This window comes from Oncorhynchus masou, unplaced genomic scaffold (assembly GCF_036934945.1).
Source record: "Oncorhynchus masou masou isolate Uvic2021 unplaced genomic scaffold, UVic_Omas_1.1 unplaced_scaffold_855, whole genome shotgun sequence".
NCBI lineage: Eukaryota > Metazoa > Chordata > Actinopteri > Salmoniformes > Salmonidae > Oncorhynchus > Oncorhynchus masou.
In genome coordinates, this window is record NW_027016637.1 from 207,773 (window position 1) to 226,581 (window position 18,809).

At 42.4% G+C, this 18,809-nt stretch overlaps 1 long non-coding RNA gene across 1 annotated transcript; it reads right to left on the bottom strand.

Annotated features, from left to right (window-relative positions):
- Window positions 1-3,655: 3,655 nt before the first annotated feature.
- On the bottom strand, window positions 3,656-10,004 carry LOC135538956 (uncharacterized). Its single transcript, XR_010455516.1, has 3 exons — window positions 9,920-10,004; window positions 4,109-4,138; window positions 3,656-3,877 (listed from the first exon to the last, which is right to left on the bottom strand). It is a non-coding gene; the product is annotated as an uncharacterized LOC135538956 (long non-coding RNA).
- Window positions 10,005-18,809: the final 8,805 nt, after the last annotated feature.

Sequence of the window (18,809 nt, forward strand, 5' to 3'; positions counted from 1 at the left end):
GAATCTAAGAGACACTAAATAAGACAAAGAATCTAAGAGACACTAAAAAAGACAAAGAATCTAAGAGACACTAAATAAGATAAAGAATCTAAGAGACACTAAATAAGATAACGAATCTAAGAGACACTAAATAAGATAAAGAATCTAAGAGACACTAAGTAAGATGAAGACAAAAGAATACAATACATTCAACCCCATGTTACCCAAACCCCATGTTACCAAAACCCCATGTTACCCCAAACCCCATGTTACCCAAAATTTTTACCCAAAACCCCATGTTACCCCCCATGTTACCCCAAACCCCATGTTACCCAAAACCCCATACCCAAAACCCCATGTTACCCAAAACCCCATGTTACCCAAAACCCCATGTTACCCAAAACCCCATGTTACCAAAAACCCCATGTTACCCAAACCCCATGTTACCCAAAACCCCATGTTACCCAAAACCCCATGTTACCCAAAACCCCATGTTACCCAAAACCCCATGTTACCCAAAACCCCATGTTACCAAAACCCCATGTTACCCAAAACCCCATGTTACCCAAACCCCATGTTTACCCATGTTACCCCCATGTTACCCAAAACCCCATGTTACCAAAACCCCATGTTACCCAAACCCCATGTTACCCAAAACCCCATGTTACCCAAAACCCCATGTTACCCAAAACCCCATGTTACCCAAAACCCCATGTTACCCAAACCCCATGTTACCCAAAACCCATGTTACCCAAAACTCCACGTTACCCAAAACCCCATGTTACCAAAACCCCATGTTTCTCTGGTGGTAAAAATCAAACTAAATGAATAATGGTGGTTGCAGTCACTCCTTTTAGATTTCTTACAAGGTTCTAGAAAAATAAACTAATTCTCAAATTGTTATTAAAATTAGAAATACTTAAGTTTTGTCACCACATTTTAAACACGAGTCCACTGCTGACCATCGATTTAAAACACAAAACTGACCTAAGATCAGCATGTAGGGTCAGCTTCATTCTACTCCTACTCCGTCCCCTGGGCTGCTCTCTCCTCTCCCGGTCCAGCTTCAGCTCTGGAGCTCAGAGAGACCATCTCCATGGCATTGACATAAAGATCCATGCTGCTCACCCTGTTCACTCTCTTCTGCCTCCTGGTGGGCTAGGGAGACACAGCACCAACAGTCAGACATTTACTCTCTCGTATCTCCTTCTCTCCCCCTCACCCTCTCCCTCTAGTTTAAATGACTTGTAACGTCTGAGTAAATGTCTTTACCTTGTAGTACAGGTAGGAGGTGGTGATGGTTGTCAGTAGGATCAGCAGCACTACAACGTGTCTGATGATGAAGGCTGGCAGAGGAGAGGCTGCAAACAGAAACACCTTTGATGAGGGGACTGATCATCATCACATAGATCTGTGGGAAATCTGTCAATGACAAAGTTATAAGTCTGGTTCATGTTCAGTTACCTGTGATGGTGAGGGAGAGGAGCTCACTCTCAGAGGAGAAGTTATGAGAGAAAACATAATTGTCATAAACACATCTGTAGTTCCCTTGGTGGGAGTCATCTGCAGCAGGGAAGAGGAAGGCAGCAGAGTGATTGACAGCTGGCTGGGTCTGGGTTCTGTTGGAGCCGGTGAACGTGAGGAGGAAGGAGCCTCCTGGGTACTGTGGCTGAGTGGAGCAGGTGATGGTGAAGTTGTAGACCCTGAACATCTTGGGCCCCTGGTGGCACCTGGAGACCCCTCCCATTGGGTCAGTCAGGAAGATATCAGGCTGGACCAGGAGATCTGTAACAATAAAGAGAACAAGAAAAACCTCTTCAACTAGTTTCCTATAGACATGACAATAACATCAGCATGTAACAGTGCCAGCCACCCTCCCTCACAGGGCAACATGAGTAGTGGGCCTACAGTCACTGAGACAACATATGTTGATATCAGGCTGAAGCAGGACATCTGGAACAAGAGGAGAGAAAAAGAAAATGTAGCTCCTCAACTACTTTCCTCATTTAGATGTGACAATAACATGACATGTGACAGTGGTAGTGAGTAGAGACGTTCACTGAGATAACACTCACATACAAAAGCATTCTGGGATATTAAAGTTGTATTTGATTCCTACTTGACTGAGTGATCTATTTAGTAAAGCAGACTGACAAGTTAAACAGTCATCATGAGAGGTGCAGAGGAAGTTGTATGAATGAAGGAAATCAGTTGAATATAATTATAATATGTGTTATTTCCTGAGCAGGTCACTGTGAGTCCAGGAAGGAGATATAATACATGGACTAAAGTATGTGGAACTCAGCAGTGAGTTTTTCAATCATATATTTCACACTTTATGCGCTTCTAAGGTTCATTCTGTGAGTTTTTGTGGTCTACCACTTCGCAGCTGAGCCGTTGTTGCTCCTAGACGTGCCACCTAATGTCCACCTACTTTTGGCCATATAGTGTATCTTGTTATTACCTGAGCAGATCACTGTGAGTCCAGGATGGAGATCATAACTTCTGGAACATTCCCTCAGTGAAGACTCAGACCCAGAACAGTAAACTAAAAACCCTCTATTGGTGTTTCCAGGTGGTACTGAAACAGTGGAGCCACAACCCAGCTGTCTACACACTACTGCAGCTACATCCCAGTCCTCAGCTCCCACAATCCTCCACTCTCCCTGGTCGTACCACTCCACTCCACCAGCACAGCGACTGCCTCCTCCTACCAGCCTCACATCATCAGGCTCTGAGAAAAGAAAAGAGACAGTAATCCTACTATTTTTTCACTAAAACACACCTATATTGTCTCTCATATTCTTCACTCCAGGTGAGAAACAATGTTGACTGAGTGACAAACTGTTTCTTACCTGAGCAGGTGAGTCCAACAGCATTACCAGGTAGGCAGGTGTTGTTCTCTCTGTCTGAGGTGTCACAGTCCAGGAGAAGGGACTCATTGCCTTTACACTGGAACTCTTTATCCCAGGTCTGACCCTCACCTTCTCCATAGAGCCCCCCCTGTAGAGCTGCAGGAGCCCCACAGCCAAGATCCCTACAGACTACCTCTGCATCCTGCCGGTCAAAGTCAGCTTCACACACTGAGGCCCAGGACTGATTGGACTTCACCTCCACTCTCCCAGAGCAGAGACCAGCTCCATCCACAAGCCGCACAGAGTCTGGAGAAAAAGAGTTGGTTGAACATTCAATCAGTTCTGTTGATGACACTGTCAAGGACTAAACACAAATATGTTGGATAAAAGATTGTAGTTTGCTATGTTTGATACTGTAAGAGGTAGAAATGGGTTCTTAGTCACTCAGGATCGGGTTGGGAATAATGCAGGCAGGAGACAGGAATAAGTTCACTTCACTTTATAGAAAATAAACAGCTGGACATCCATCAGGCAGCTTCACTTCAGTACCATCTGAACTACAATGATCTGCCCATGAACATGTCCCATAAACCAATATGACAAACACAAATATGTTTAAATACATCTGACATCTCTCCCTCTATTTAAATGAATTAAAAACACATAAAACATGATACATGGTAATATTGTATAATGTATAAATAAATCTCTCAATGTGACCAGTCTCTTACCTGAACAGGTCACATGATGATAATATCCACCATCACAGACACCAGGTCCTCCTACGATTTTACACCATCTAATAGAAGACTCATCTCCACTACAACTACTATATAGTCTGACTCCTATTCTTCTATATTCAAACAGAGGTCCTCTAGATACAGATACAGGATTCCCACAGTCCATCTCTCTACACACAACCTTAACCTCTCTGATCATTCTCCACCACCCAGAACCTAGACCCAACCACTCTCCTCTGTAGAAGACTTCCACTGTCCCAGAACAGGAAGTGGTCCCATCCACCAGTCTGACTGATTGTTCAGCTGTAAACAGCAGAGAGGAAAACACAGTGGTGATGACAGATGATGACAGTGATTCTGTTATTCTAACAGCAGTAATGCTTTGTGGTTGACAAGTATTAGTAGTTCAATAAAACACTACTTGTTATTGGGGTTTAGAATGGTTTGTATGGACACATGAATTTCTCCATGTGGGATAATGAAGTTGACTAATATTGAACTGCTATAATCACTGTAGATTTATACTCTACCTACCTGGTGGACTGACGCTTTGAGCCTGGAGATCTGAGGAGAAAGAGAGAGACAGAGGAGAAAGAGAGAGAAAGAGACAGAGAGAAACAAAGGAGAAAGGGAGGAGTCAGAGGAAGAGAGAGACAGAGGTTAAATGAACATCAACATGACCTTTCATGATGTGATGGGGAAGACAGGCTTATCGTTGGTATGGTGCAACAACACCCATGTGTACATACACTATATATACTTTTCTTCCTGCGGCTATGGAACCCTGACCTGTTCACCGGACGTGCTTCCTGTCCCAGACCTGCTGTTTTCAACTCTCGAGAGGCAGTAGGAGCGGTAGAGATACTCTGAATGATCGGCTATGAAAAGACAACTGACATTTACTCCTGGGGTGCTGACCTGTTGGACCCTCGACAACCACTGTTATTATTATTATTTGACCCTGCTGGTCGTTTCTGAACGTTTGAACATCTTGGGTTTTAGGTTTCTGTACAGCACTTTGTGACATCAGCTGATGTAAGAAGTAAATACATAAATAAATGTGATTTGATGACAGATTTGATAGTCCTCTGAGTGGATTAATTTAGTGGATTCTATTTCAGCCACACCCCTTCCTAACAGATATATAAATCAAGCACCCAGCCATGCAATCTCCATAGACAAACATGGGCAGTAGAATGGCCTTAATGAAGAGCTCAGTAACTTTCAACATGGCAACATCATAGGATGCCACCTTTCATTATCCCCCAACTCCTCTCCTCTCCTCCCCCTCTCCTCTCCACTCGGTTCTTCTCCCCTTCCCTTCTCTTCTCTTCTCTTCTCCCATACTCCTCTTATCACCCTCTCTTCTCCTCCTACATACAGTGCATTAGGAAAGTATTCAGACCCCTTGTCTTTTTCACATTTTGTTACTTTACAGCCTTATTCTAATATTAATTTAAAAACAATCCTCATCAATCTAAACACAATACCCCATAATGACATCACTAGTTATTTATTTTCCCTTTATTTAACTGGGCAAGTCAGTTAAGAACAAATTCTTATTTTCAATGACGTGGGGTATAGTGATGTCATTATGAGGTATTGTGATGTCATTATGGGGGTATTGTGATGTCATTATGGGGTATAGCGATGTCATTATGGGGCATTGTGATGTCATTATGGGGTATAGTGATGTCATTATGGGGTATTGTGATGTCATTATGGGGCATTGTGATGTCATTATGGGGTATTGGGATGTCATTATGGGGTACAGTGATGTCATTATGGGGTTGTAGGGCGGCAGGGTATCCTAGTGGTTAGTATCCTAGTGGTTAGAGCGTTGGACTAGTGACCAGAAGGTTGCAAGTTCGTTGCAAGTTCAAATCCCCGAGCTGACAAGGTACAAATCTATGTCATTATAGGGTGGCAGGTTGGACGAGTGACCGGAAGGTTGCAGGTTCAAATCCCTGGGCTGACAAGGTACAAATCTATCCTTCCTGGGCCGTCCTAGTGCAGCGTGGTAGGCGTACATCATTCGTTTATTAAATGATCACCAAAAAACAAGAAAGATAAACGACACGTAAGGTTTTGTAACGCTAACACAGCAACTATACAAAAACAAGATCCCACAATCTAAGGTGGGAAAAAGGGCTGCCTAAGTATGATCCCCAATCAGAGGAAACGATAAACAGCTGCCTCTGATTGGGAACCATACTCGACCAACAAAGAAATAGAAACAAAGATTTGCCCACCCAAGTCACACCTTGACCTCACCAAATAGAGAATAAACAAGGCTCTCTAAGGTCAGGGCGTGACACCTACACTATGAATAAAAGGTGCTCTCTAGAACCTAGAAGGATTCTTCCGCGGTCCCCATTGGAGAACCCTTTTTAGTTCCAGGTAGAACTCATTTGAGCTTCATTTTTGGGTAGCATCTACACCCCTCCCTTCTCCTACTCTGACATTACACCAATATTAAATACATACATAATATATACTCTCTTTCATTAACATAGAGACAGATACAATCAATCATTGACACATTGAATATACAACAGTTAGATACATGACACCATCGCCAATGTTCACACTAACTTTTTAGAGAGTTGAGTTGTGAACTAGACTGGTGGGGGTCAGGGAGAGAGTTGAGTTATGTACTAGACTGGTGGGGGTCAGGGAGAGAGTTGAGTTATGTACTAGACTGGTGGGGGTCAGGGAGAGAGTTGAGTTATGTATTAGACTGGTGGGGGTCAGGGAGAGAGTTGAGTTATGTACTAGACTGGTGGGGGTCGGGGAGAGAGTTGAGTTATGTACTAGACTGGTGATATATAAGCCTAAAACCGAGACAATAAGAAGACACAGTGGCAGAATAAATTCAACCACACCTTTGTTTCATCACAAAACCAGAGAGCAACATCTGTCCTGTGAAGTCCACAAAACATATTACCTGTGACAAACATTTACATGACCAACAGTATGGTCAAGCAAGGTCAGGTTTCTGACATTTTCTGACTACTAAACAACTATTGATTTAGAATCACAGAGTTACCGCAAGTCACAAAGACAACAGGAGCTGCCTCCACTATTCCAGCACCATTTCAACTTCAACATAGTGAGTAGCAGTGGTGTGAAGGGAGGGGGGGGCAGTGCAAATAGTCTTGGTAGCCATTTGACTAGATGTTCAGGAGTCTTATCGCTTTGGGGTATAAGCTGTTCACAGCTGAGCTCACTCAGTTTAGCTCAATGCTGATTGGCTAATAATTAATAAAACATTTATCAAGGGAGGCCAAATGCTCACTGGCTTCCCTTTCATTTATATTCAACTGTCTTGGTGTGCTTGGACCATGTTAGTTTGTTGGTAATGTGGACACCAAGGAACTTGAAGCTCTCAACCTGCTCCATTGCAGGTTGAATTTATGGTTGGATCAGAATCTTTTATTATCATTGTCCAGTACAGAGAATAAAAACAACAAGTCCAACTCCCTCCATCTATGGCTAATATAGCAAAGGGACTATTTTAGCTAGCTAGACAACACAATGAGATGCACTCAAGATTTTTTTCTGTAAATTATGATGTTTGACTTGTGATGTGATTGGTCTGAAGCCAAATCCAAACTGGCTTCCCTTTACCCTTTTTTTGGTGCATCAGGACCATTCACAGCTGAGCTCACATAGTTTAGCTCAATGCTGATTGGCTATTAATTCATAAAACATTCATCAAGGGAGGCCAAATGCCTGCTGGTTTCTCTATTATTCACTACTGTAGGCGACAACATAATACATCCACACAGTATCTAGAGCTACACAATTATTAAATATATACTGACTAGGAAATATAATAAACCACACAGTATCTAGAACTACACAATTATTAAATATATACTGACTAGGAAATATAATAAACCACACAGTATCTAGAACTACACAACTATAAAATTAGTGAATTTAAATGCTATTTGGCCCGAAACAGAAGGTCTGTCACTGTGAGCACTATTTGAGCTATCAAAAGACAAATTAAAATTGACATACCAATTAGAACCTCACACAACATATTCTAATTTACAATAGAACCAATTGCCCTTTATGGAGGTAAACTGTGGGGTTCACTAACCAATCAAGATTTTAAATACTGCATTTTAAACACTGCATGAAGAAATTCTCCAAAAACATGCTTAGAGTACAAATAAAAAGTCCCAAATAATGCATGTAGGACAGAATTAGACCAATATCCATCACTAATTCATATCCATCACTAATTAATATCCATAACTGATTAATAACCATCACTAATTAATATCCATCACTAATTAATATCCATCACTAATTAATATACATCACTAATTAATATCCATCACTAATTAATATCCATCACTAATTAATATCCATCACTAATTAATATCCATCACTAATTAATATCCATCACTAATTAATATCCATCACTAATTAATATCCATCACTAATTAATATCCATCACTAATTCATATCCATCACTAATTAATACCATCACTAATTAATATCCATCACTAATTAATATCCATCACTAATTAATATCCATCACTAATTAATATCCATCACTAATTAATATCCATCACTAATTAATATCCATCACTAATTCATATCCATCACTAATTCATATCCATCACTAATTATAACCAAACATACATAAACGATGGCAAACTATATGACCACCGTGACTGGTAAAAAACTGAGAAAAAAATGGACAATTTACAGACTCAGTGAGCATAGCCTTGCTATTGAGAGAGGTAGGCAGAGAGAATGTAAGACAGGCTATGTGCCCACTGCCCACAAAATGAGTTGGATACTGAGCTGTTCTTCCTAACCTCCTGCCAAATGTACAACGATAAAAGAGACACATATTTCCCTCAGATTACAAAGACCCCAAAATAATTTGAAAACAAATATAATATTGTTATCTGTTAGGTAAAATACCACAGTGTGTAATCATGTCAGCAGAATGTGTGACCTGTTGTGATGAGAACAGGGTAACCAGTGGAGAACAAACACCACAGTAAATAAAACCGAGGACTAGATTTATCACTTTAGGACATTTCCCTTGACATTTGTACTTCTACTTTTTGTACACACAGCTCACACTCTCCTAAACACCAGCTGGCTGAGAGGGCCCTAGTGGAGCCGTCTGGCTGAGAGAGCCCTAGTGGAGCCGCCTGGCTGAGAGGGCCTTAGTGGAGCCGTCTGGCTGAGAGGGCCCTAGTGGAGCCGCCTGGCTGAGAGGGCCTTAGTGGAGCCGTCTGGCTGAGAGGGCCCTAGTGGAGCCGTCTGGCTGAGAGGCCCTAGTGGAGCCTGGCTGAGAGGGCCTTAGTGGAGCCGGCTGGCTGAGAGGGCCCTAGTGGAGCCGGCTGGCTGAGAGGGCCCTAGTGGAGCCAGCTGGCTGAGAGCCGGCTGGCTGAGAAGCCCTAGTGGAGCCGCTGGCTGAGAGGGCCCTAGTGGAGCCGTCTGGCTGAGAGAGCCCTAGTGGAGCCGCCTGGCTGAGAGGGCCTTAGTGGAGCCAGCTGGCTGAGAGGGCCCTAGTGGAGCCGGCTGGCTGAGAGGGCCCTAGTGGAGCCGGCTGGCTGAGAGGGCCCTAGTGGAGCCGGCTGGCTGAGAGGGCCCTAGTGGAGCCGGCTGGCTGAGAGGGCCCTAGTGGAGCCGCCTGGCTGAGAGAGCCCTAGTGGAGCCGGCTGGCTGAGAGGGCCCTAGTGGAGCCGACTGGCTGAGAGGGCCATAGTGTAGCCCTTCCTTGACACTTTCTCTCTCCTCCACAAATATCCCCTCCCCTTCTCTCTCCTCCCCTACCCTCCTCTGTCCCCTCCACGACTCTCTCCTCTGCTCTCCCCACTACTCCTCTCTCCTCCCTGTCGCTCTGCTCATCTCGATCTCGATCTCTCTCTCCCGCACATGTTCTCTCTCTCTTCTTGACATATAATGTCGGACCTGTGGATCTTGACTCAGCTCATAGACCTCTATCATCTACACCCCTCCCTTCTCCTTCTCTAACATAACACCAATATAATATATAATACATAATATATACTCTCATTCATTTACATAGAGACAGATACAATCAATCATTGAATATACAACAGTCAGATGCATGACACCATCACAACTTAACTGACATTAGTGCCTGTCCCCAGATGGACAGTTAGACTACAGTAAAGTACATTTACAGGTGATCACATCATTGTCCTGCTTTGAGACACATTTTTACTGTCTGCTTCCAGTTGCATGTTATTTTACTAACCCTGCAAATGGTAAGATATCTTACAATATTAAATCACATCTCAGTAACTGTCACAAGTGTATAGCAGTATAACAGCATCCTACCTGTGCTCCACAACAGGGTCATCAGTACCACTGCAGGTATCATATCTGTCTCTGACTGGGGCTCCACTGAGCGAAACAAGTCTACTGTAATGAAGAGAGGACTGAAGAGTGAGAAATACTGCTAAACTATATGACTTCTATATCATTACTTCCTTACTTAGATGATGTGACAAACCTTTAGATAAGATCAGTTCAACACACCTACCTACAGGAAACACTGACATTTGAAAAACTCCACAGGAAACTGCTGACAGAGCAGCAAAGTTACACATAGTGTGTCCTATAATATCACCTCTAACTTTCTACTGCTTGAGTTCACCTATTATAGAAAATTGGCTTAATGTTTCAGAGCCTAAATATAAACAGTACCAGCACCCAAAATGAGTACTGATGAGGTCTCATGTTGGAGCAGGAGAAGGGGAATGTGGTGTAGAAGCTAGAGAGAGGTCTGTTACCCAGGTCAACTCAACAGGCCTGTTGACAGGCTATATGTCAGGGTCAGGCTGGGCTGGACCAAGAGAAGATAAAGTTACTGGTTATGATGACATCACTGGTGAGAAGTCAGTGATACAAATTTATTCAGTTGGTTTAATTGTCAGTCTCCCTCCTCGTCTCATTCTACCAACCCAGTCTGTCAGTGAGTAAGTGTCCTGTATACATAATGAGCGGACCAAGGCGCTGAGTAGAGTTCCACATATTTATTAAAGTGAACCTTCAAAAAACAACAAAGAATCGTGAAGTTCGTGCCTTAACAAAAACAAAACAATATCCCACAAACACAGGTGGGAAAAGGACCCCACTAAGTATCATCCCCAATTAGAGGCAACGATCATCAGCTGCCTCCAATTGGGAACCATACTCACACCAACATAGAAATTCAAGACTAGAACACCCCCCAAGTCACACCATGACTAATTGCACCATTGAGAACCCCGGGGGCTCTCTATGGTCAGGGCGTGACAGTAAGTCCTATATCTCTCTCCCTCCTCTTGTCTCCTTCTACCAACTCAGTCTGTCAGTAAGAACTAAACTCAGCAAAAAAAGAAACGTCATCTCACTGTCAACTGCGTTAATTTTCAGCAAGCTTAACATGCGTAAATATTTGTATGAACATAGCAAGATTTAACAACTGAGACATAAACTGAACAAGTTCCACAGACATGTGATTAACAGAAATTTAAAAATGTGTCCCTGAACAAAGGGGGGAGGGGGTCAAAATCAAAAGTAACAGTCAGTATCTGATGTGGCCACCAGCTGCATTAAGTACTGTAGTGCATTTCCTCCTCATGGACTGCACCATATTTGCTAGTTCTTGCTGTGAGATGCTAACCCACTCTTCCACAAAGGCACCTGCAAGTTCCCAGACATTTCAGTTCCCAGACATGCCCTAGCCCTCACCCTCCGATCCAACAGGTCCCAGACGTGCTCAATGGGATGGAGATCCGGGCTCTTCGTTGGCCATGGCAGAACACTGATATTCCTGACCTGCAGGAAATCACGCACAGAACGAGCAGTATGGCTGGTGGCATTGTCATACTGGATGGTCATGTCAGGATGAGCCTGCAGGAAGGGTACCACATGAGGGGGGAGGATGTCTTCCCTGTAACGCACAGCGTTGAGACAGCCTGCAATGACAACAAGCTTAGTCCGATGATGCTGTGACACACCGCCCCAGACCATGACGGACCCTCCACCTCCAATCGATCCCCCTCCAGAGTACAGGCCTCGGTGTAAACGCTCATTCCTTCCTCAACCCTAGTGAGACAAAACCGTGACTCATCAGTGAAGAGCACTTTTGCTAGTCCTGTCTGGTCCAGCGACGGTGGGTTTGTGCCCATAGGCGACGTTGTTACCAGTGATGTCTGGTGAGGACCTGCATTACAACAGGCCTACAAGCCCTCAGTCCAGCCTCTCTCAGCCTATTGCGGACAGTCTGAGCACTGATGGTGGGATTGTGCATTCCTGGTGTATATCGGGCAGTTGCTGTTGCCATCCTGTACCTGTCCCGTAGGTGTGATGTTTGGATGTACCGATCCTGTGCAGGTGTTGTGCACGTGGTCTGCCACTGCGAGGATCATCAGCTGTCCATCCTGTCTTCCCGTAGAGCTGTCTTAGGCGTCTCACAGTACGGACATTGCAATTTATTGCCCTTGCCACATGTGCAGTTGTCATGCCTCCATGCAGTATGCCTAAGGCACGTTCAGGAAGATGAGCAGGGACGCTGGGCATCTTTCTTTTGGTGTGTTTCAGAGTCAGTAGAAAGGCCTCTTTAGTGTCCTAAGTTTTCATAACAGTGACCTTAATTGTCTACCATCTGTAAGCTGTTAGTGTCTTAATGACCGTTACACAGGTACATGTTCATTAATTGTTTATGGTTCACTGAACAAGCATGAAAAACAGTGTTAAACCTTTTACAATGAAGATCTGTGAAATTATTTGGATTTTTACGAATTATATTTGAAAGACAGGGTCCTGAAAAAGGGACATTTCTTTTTTTGCTGAGTTTCTCTCTTCCTCCTCCCTTGTCTCCTTCTCTCAACCCAGTCTGTCAGTCAGTCCTCTCTCTCTCTCTCTCTCTCTCTCTCTCTCTCTCTCTCTCTCTCTCTCTCTCTCTCTCCTCTCCTCTCCTCTCCTCTCCTCTCCTCTCCTCTCCTCTCCTCTCCTCTCCTCTCCTCTCCTCTCCCTCCTCCCTCCCTCCCCCTCCTGAGAAATACTGCTAGGCTATATGACTTCTATCTCATCTCTTCCTTACTGACTTATATGATGTGACAAACCGTTAAGCAGATAAGATCAGTTAAACAACACCTACCTACAGGAAACACTGACATTTGAAAAACTCCACAGGAAACTGCTGACAGAGCAGCAAAGTTACACATAGTGTGTCCTATAATATCACTCCTAACTTTCTACTGCTTGAGTTCACCTCTTATAGAATATTGGCTTAACATTCCAGCACCTAAATAGAAACAGTACCAGCACCCAAAATGAGTACTGATGAGGTCTCATGTTAGAGCAGGAGAAGGGGGGATGTGGTGTAGAAGCTAGAGGTCTGTTACCCAAGTAAACTCAACAGGCCTGATGCTATATGTCAGGGTCAGGCTGGGAGGGGCCAAGAGAGGAGAAGAATACTGGTTCTGATGACATCACTGGTGAGAAGTCAGTGATACAAATATATTCAGCTGATTTAAATGTCAGTCTTTCTCTCCCTCCTCCCCTGTCTCCTTCTACCAACTCAGTCTGTCAATAAGTCATATCTCTCTCTCATCTCTCTCTCCCTCCTCCCCTGTCTCCTTCTACCAACTCAGTCTGTCAATAAGTCATATCTCTCTCTCATCTCTCTCTCCCTCCTCCCCTGTCTCCTTCTACCAACCCAGTCTGTCAGTAAGAACTAAACTCAGCAAAAAAAGAAAAAGAAAAAAAAAAGAAAAAAGAAATGTCCTCTCACTGTCAACTGCGTTAATTTTCAGCAAGATTAACATGCGTAAATATTTGTATGGTGTATATTCGTATGGTGGTAGAATGGAGAGGGGATCAGTAAACAACAGAACGTATGGTGCTAGAATGGAGAGGAGATCAGTAAACAACAGAACGTATGGTGCTAGAATGGAGAGGAGATCAGTAAACAACAGAACGTATGGTGCTAGAATGGAGAGGAGATCAGTAAACAACAGAACGTATGGTGCTAGAATGGAGAGGAGATCAGTAAACAACTTATTTAGATTCTCTTCACAACTAGACAGTTACAGTACATTTGACCTTAAAGTAAAATCCTAATTGTTTATGTACTTACCTATATAGACACACTTCCCAGGATTGACAGAAAAAAAACTTGCTTCAAAGACTATTTTCACTGACTGTCTTTACTGATGGCCTCTAACAGCAGAATAAAATAAGTGGGATATTTAATGACCCTATGACCCTAGGCCCACAGGACGAAGGCCCAAAGCCTAAATTGGGACAAAAGCCACAGCCCTGGCCTGGTACTTCCATATGCATACAGGGCTATACACATGAGATAGTATGCCTGCAAAGAGGCACTCTGATTGGGATTCAGAGACTGGCTTCCTCCCTTAAACAGTTAGCACTGAAACAGAGTAGGTTGCCAGTTGACGACGTGTTGTAAATTGTTTCAATGCTGCCGTCTACAGATCTTCTAATGTATTGTAATACCACATGTACCAATACAGTAGAATAGACAGGGACACTGTGTCATGATACAATGACCCTCCATCCAATGTTCTGCTGCTGTTGTGCAACATTGTGACGCCACTGACATGTTTACAGGTTGCCATGCCGACGAAAGAGAAGGTGTTTTCATTCTGTAACAAGGCCTTCACTTCAGTCTGGATGGCTGGTTGACTGCAGACAGGTTACACAGTATCAGTGGAGGTGTTAGGCTGTTTCTGCTCTCCTCCCAACTACTAATGGAATTGTCCTGCCAATGCAACGTATGAAAATGTATCCAGTCACTACTGTAAGTCTCTCTGGATAAGAGCGTCTGCTAAATGACTCACATGTTCAATGTAATGTTCAGTTTGACAATATCAATGGAATAGACCAAAGCAGAGCCATGTATTTAGATATGAACAGATTTCTCGATGGAGGATAATGTCAGTATTTAGCTACGTTATTAGCTGTTTTAGTCACCAAAGGTGTAACAAAGTGAAACTGTTGACGTCAAAGCCTCAGTTCCGGGAGAGTAGTGGGTGAAACCATTCACATCAGGAAAAGGGGTGATATAAATAACGTTTCCTTTCATTATGTGTTACTGAATTCATTAAAATATATTGTAATGACCTGGCTAGATCATAAAGGAACAATTGTCCAGACAGAGGCTTGAGTTTGCGAATTGACGGTTTATTAAACCAACTTTACACAGGCTACTGTTTGGGCCGTAGCACACGCCAAAAAGATAACAGATAACCCATAAGCCAATCGTGACCTTCTCTTGGGCAGCCCAGACGTAAGAGAGGGAGAATAAAGGCTGAACCTGGTCTTAACTTCCAATGCTCACCCCCCTGCCCAACCCCCCTCCACGCCACTCCGCCAACCACCAGGATGCCCGGCATCAGAACATTCCAGGCATTCCCGTGATTGGCAGATAGCAGGTTGACTGACATGTCGGACCCCGCGAACACCGGGTACTGGTCAGTACAACACAACCACATCCTAGCCTAAGACATAACACACAGCTGTCTGTGCGGGTCGCTACAATATGATGCCATTGTAGCAATGTTGGTAATACGAGAGGTCTTCGGACCTACCATTTTTGTATTATTTTCTTTGAAAGAACAACTAGTGTGTTTTGAGTGCTTCTCCCCTATTTGGGAAGTTGGTCTGCCCGCTCCTCAGTCTGACAGATATTCTGAGAGCAGGTTCGAGTCCTCTTCCTCTGTACATAAAAACTGTTTCAAACTGTATAACACAATAGTGGTTTTGGAAAACTGGTTCATATATCCTAAAGTCAATAGCGAATGTGGCTCTGTATATATTTATTTAGCCGTTCATGAATTGAAGACCTATTTCAGCCAGTTAACCAAGTTGTTGCTGTCTTAGCTCGCCGTGTTAATGACGAGCTAACGAGCACCGTTGGTCTCTGCACTACAATGTCACGCCAGTTATTACCAGCAGGTGATTTACTAGCAGGTGACTTATTGAAATATTAAGTGAATGTTTATTTTCTTACTACCGTAAAAATTTTATATAAAAGGGTTGTACTTGTGCTCTGTATTTATGGATTAATATCACTTCACATTGAGGGTTTGTATCAATAACGTTACTGTTGTTCCTATTTTAACAGATATCTTGTGTCCTACCTAACCATGTATCACTACTGTTGTTCCTATCTAACAGATATCTTGTGTCCTACCTAACCATGTGTCACTACTGTTGTTCCTATCTAACAGATATCTTGTGTCCTACCTAACCATGTGTCACTACTGTTGTTCCTATCTAACAGATATCTTGTGTCCTACCTAACCATGTGTCACTACTGTTGTTCCTGTCTAACAGATATCTTGTGTCCTACCTAACCATGTGTCACTACTGTTGTTCCTATCTAACAGATATATTGTTTGCTACCTAATCAGTGAACGTGTGGCTGTGACCGTCCTGCCAGTGCCTGTCATCACAGTTTATCTTTTACTGCAGATAAAAGTCAATCTGAAGTGTGGGTGTCCGTGTGCCTTTCTTCTGGGGGCGATGTGAAGTTGGTTCCACCAGGTGTCTGTACTACAGAAACACTGCTAATCCAACAATAGTGCTCGGTGTCTGCACTATATAAACACTGCTAATCCAACAATAGTGCTCGGTGTCTGCACTATATAAACACTGCTAATCCAACAATAGTGCTAGGTGTTTGTACTATAGAAACACTGCTAATCCAACAATAGTGCACGGTGTCTGTACTATAGAAACACTGCTAATCCAACAATAGTGTAGGTGTCTGTACTATAGAAACACTGCTAATACAACAATAGTGCTAGTTGTCTGTACTATAGAAACACTGCTAATCCAACAATAGTGCTTGGTGTCTGTACTATAGAAACACTGCTAATCCAACAATAGTGCTTGGTGTCTGTACTATAAAAACACTGCTAATACAAAACACTTGAATTAAAGGGGAACTACTCTCAAAAATGTAAATGTATTAGATTTTCCCCTAACCTCAAGTGGTCTCCTTTTGTAAGTATTGTTATGGACTTAGAACATACAAATTGATTGTTTTTTTATCTGACTTTGAACAGAACAAAAACCTGGGTTGGTCTAATTATCCTACTGAACAGTACAGCTTGGGTTGGTCTACTATTATCCTACTGAACAGTACAGCTTGGGTTGGTCTACTATTATCCTACTGAACAGTACAGCTTGGGTTGGTCTACTATTATCCTACTGAACAGTACAGCTTGGGTTGGTCTACTATTATCCTACTGAACAGTACAGCTTGGGTTGGTCTACTATTATCCTACTGAACAGTACAGCTTGGGTTGGTCTACTATTATCCTACTGAACAGTACAGCTTGGGTTGGTCTACTATTATCCTACTGAACAGTACAGCTTGGGTTGGTCTACTATTATCCTACTGAACAGTACAGCTTGGGTTGGTCTACTATTATCCTACTGAACAGTACAGCTTGGGTTGGTCTACTATTATCCTACTGAACAGTACAGCTTGGGTTGGTCTACTATTATCCTACTGAACAGTACAGCTTGGGTTGGTCTACTATTATCCTACTGAACAGTACAGCTTGGGTTGGTCTACTATTATCTGAACAGTACACTTGGGTTGTCTACTATTAATGAACAGTACAGTCTACTATTATCCTACTTAGGGTTGGTCTACTATTGTCCTACTGAACAGTACAGCTTGGGTTGGTCTGACTGTGAAAGACCAATATGGGATTCATCATTTAGATCATTCAGAGTGTGTATCACTGTTTCTCGTGCCTTTCAAACAGGGTGCCTTTCCTTCACTGGGCCGTTTGGAAAATGTTTTACTAAATTAGAGTACTGTATACCCACTTCTTCCGGCACCACTACATCACTGACCTACACAACAGCTTTCAACATGCCAGTATTCAGATTGGAAACTTTCAAAACAAATGCTGGTCAAATTATATTATCCTACTGAACAATAAAGCTTGGGTTGGTCTACTATTATCCTACTGAACAGTACAACTTGGGTTGGCCTGTAACAAGTAATTAAAGAGTAAAAAGTAATTAAAGAGCAGCAGTAAAATAACAATAGCAGGACTATATACAGGTCAGTACCTGGCTCTCCAGAGAAGACAGGCTATGTGCCCACAACCCACAAAATGAGGTGGAAACTGACATGCACTTCCTAACCTCCTGCCAAATGTATGACCAGTTAATTCATACTGTATGTTGTAGTCTGTCCAAGAGGGGAATCACACAGACTGATCTCAGTTAATTCATACTGTATGTTGTAGTCTGTCTAATAATTAAATCACACAAGACTGACAGCCTGTAATTTTATTAAAAGCATTCAGTTGATTACATGGCAGTTTATACTACTAACAACATCAAAACAATAATCTACATCATAATCAATATCATAACATTTATAATCAATAACATCATGAGGTAAACAACAACAAACCAAAATGACTTCAGAAAAAAATGACCTTTGTATTTATTTTTTCAAAAAACAAAGAATGAACAGATGATTATAATAATACCTGGACTAATAATGGAAACACTTCAAGATAAAGAATCTAAGATACACTAAATAAGATAAAGAATATAAGACACTAAATAAGATAAAGAATCTAAGAGACACTAAATAAGATAAAGAATCTAAGAGACACTAAATAAGATGAAGAATCTAAGAGACACTAAATAAGATAAAGAATCTAAGAGACACTAAATAAGATAAAGAATCTAAGAGACACTAAATAAGATAAAGAATCTAAGAGACACTAAATAAGATAAAGAATCTAAGAGACACTAAATAAGATAAAGAATCTAAGAGACACTAAATAAGACAAAGAATCTAAGAGACACTAAATAAGATAAAGAATCTAAGAGACACTAAATAAGATAAAGAATCTAAGAGACACTAAATAAGATAAAGAATCGAAGAGACACTAAAAAAGATAAAGACGAAAGCAGATATTCAAGAAAACAAAACAGACAGTAATTTAGCAACTCTTAAAATAATTAAAACCCCACGTTACCAAAACCCCACGTTGCCAAAACCCCATGTTACCCAAAACGCCATGTTACCCAAACCCCATGTTACCCAAACCCCAATGTCACCCAAACCCAATGTTACCCAAATCCCACGTTACCCAGAACCCCATGTTACCCAAACCCCAATGTTACAGTACACCCCCATGTTACAGTACACCCCCATGTTACCCAATACCCC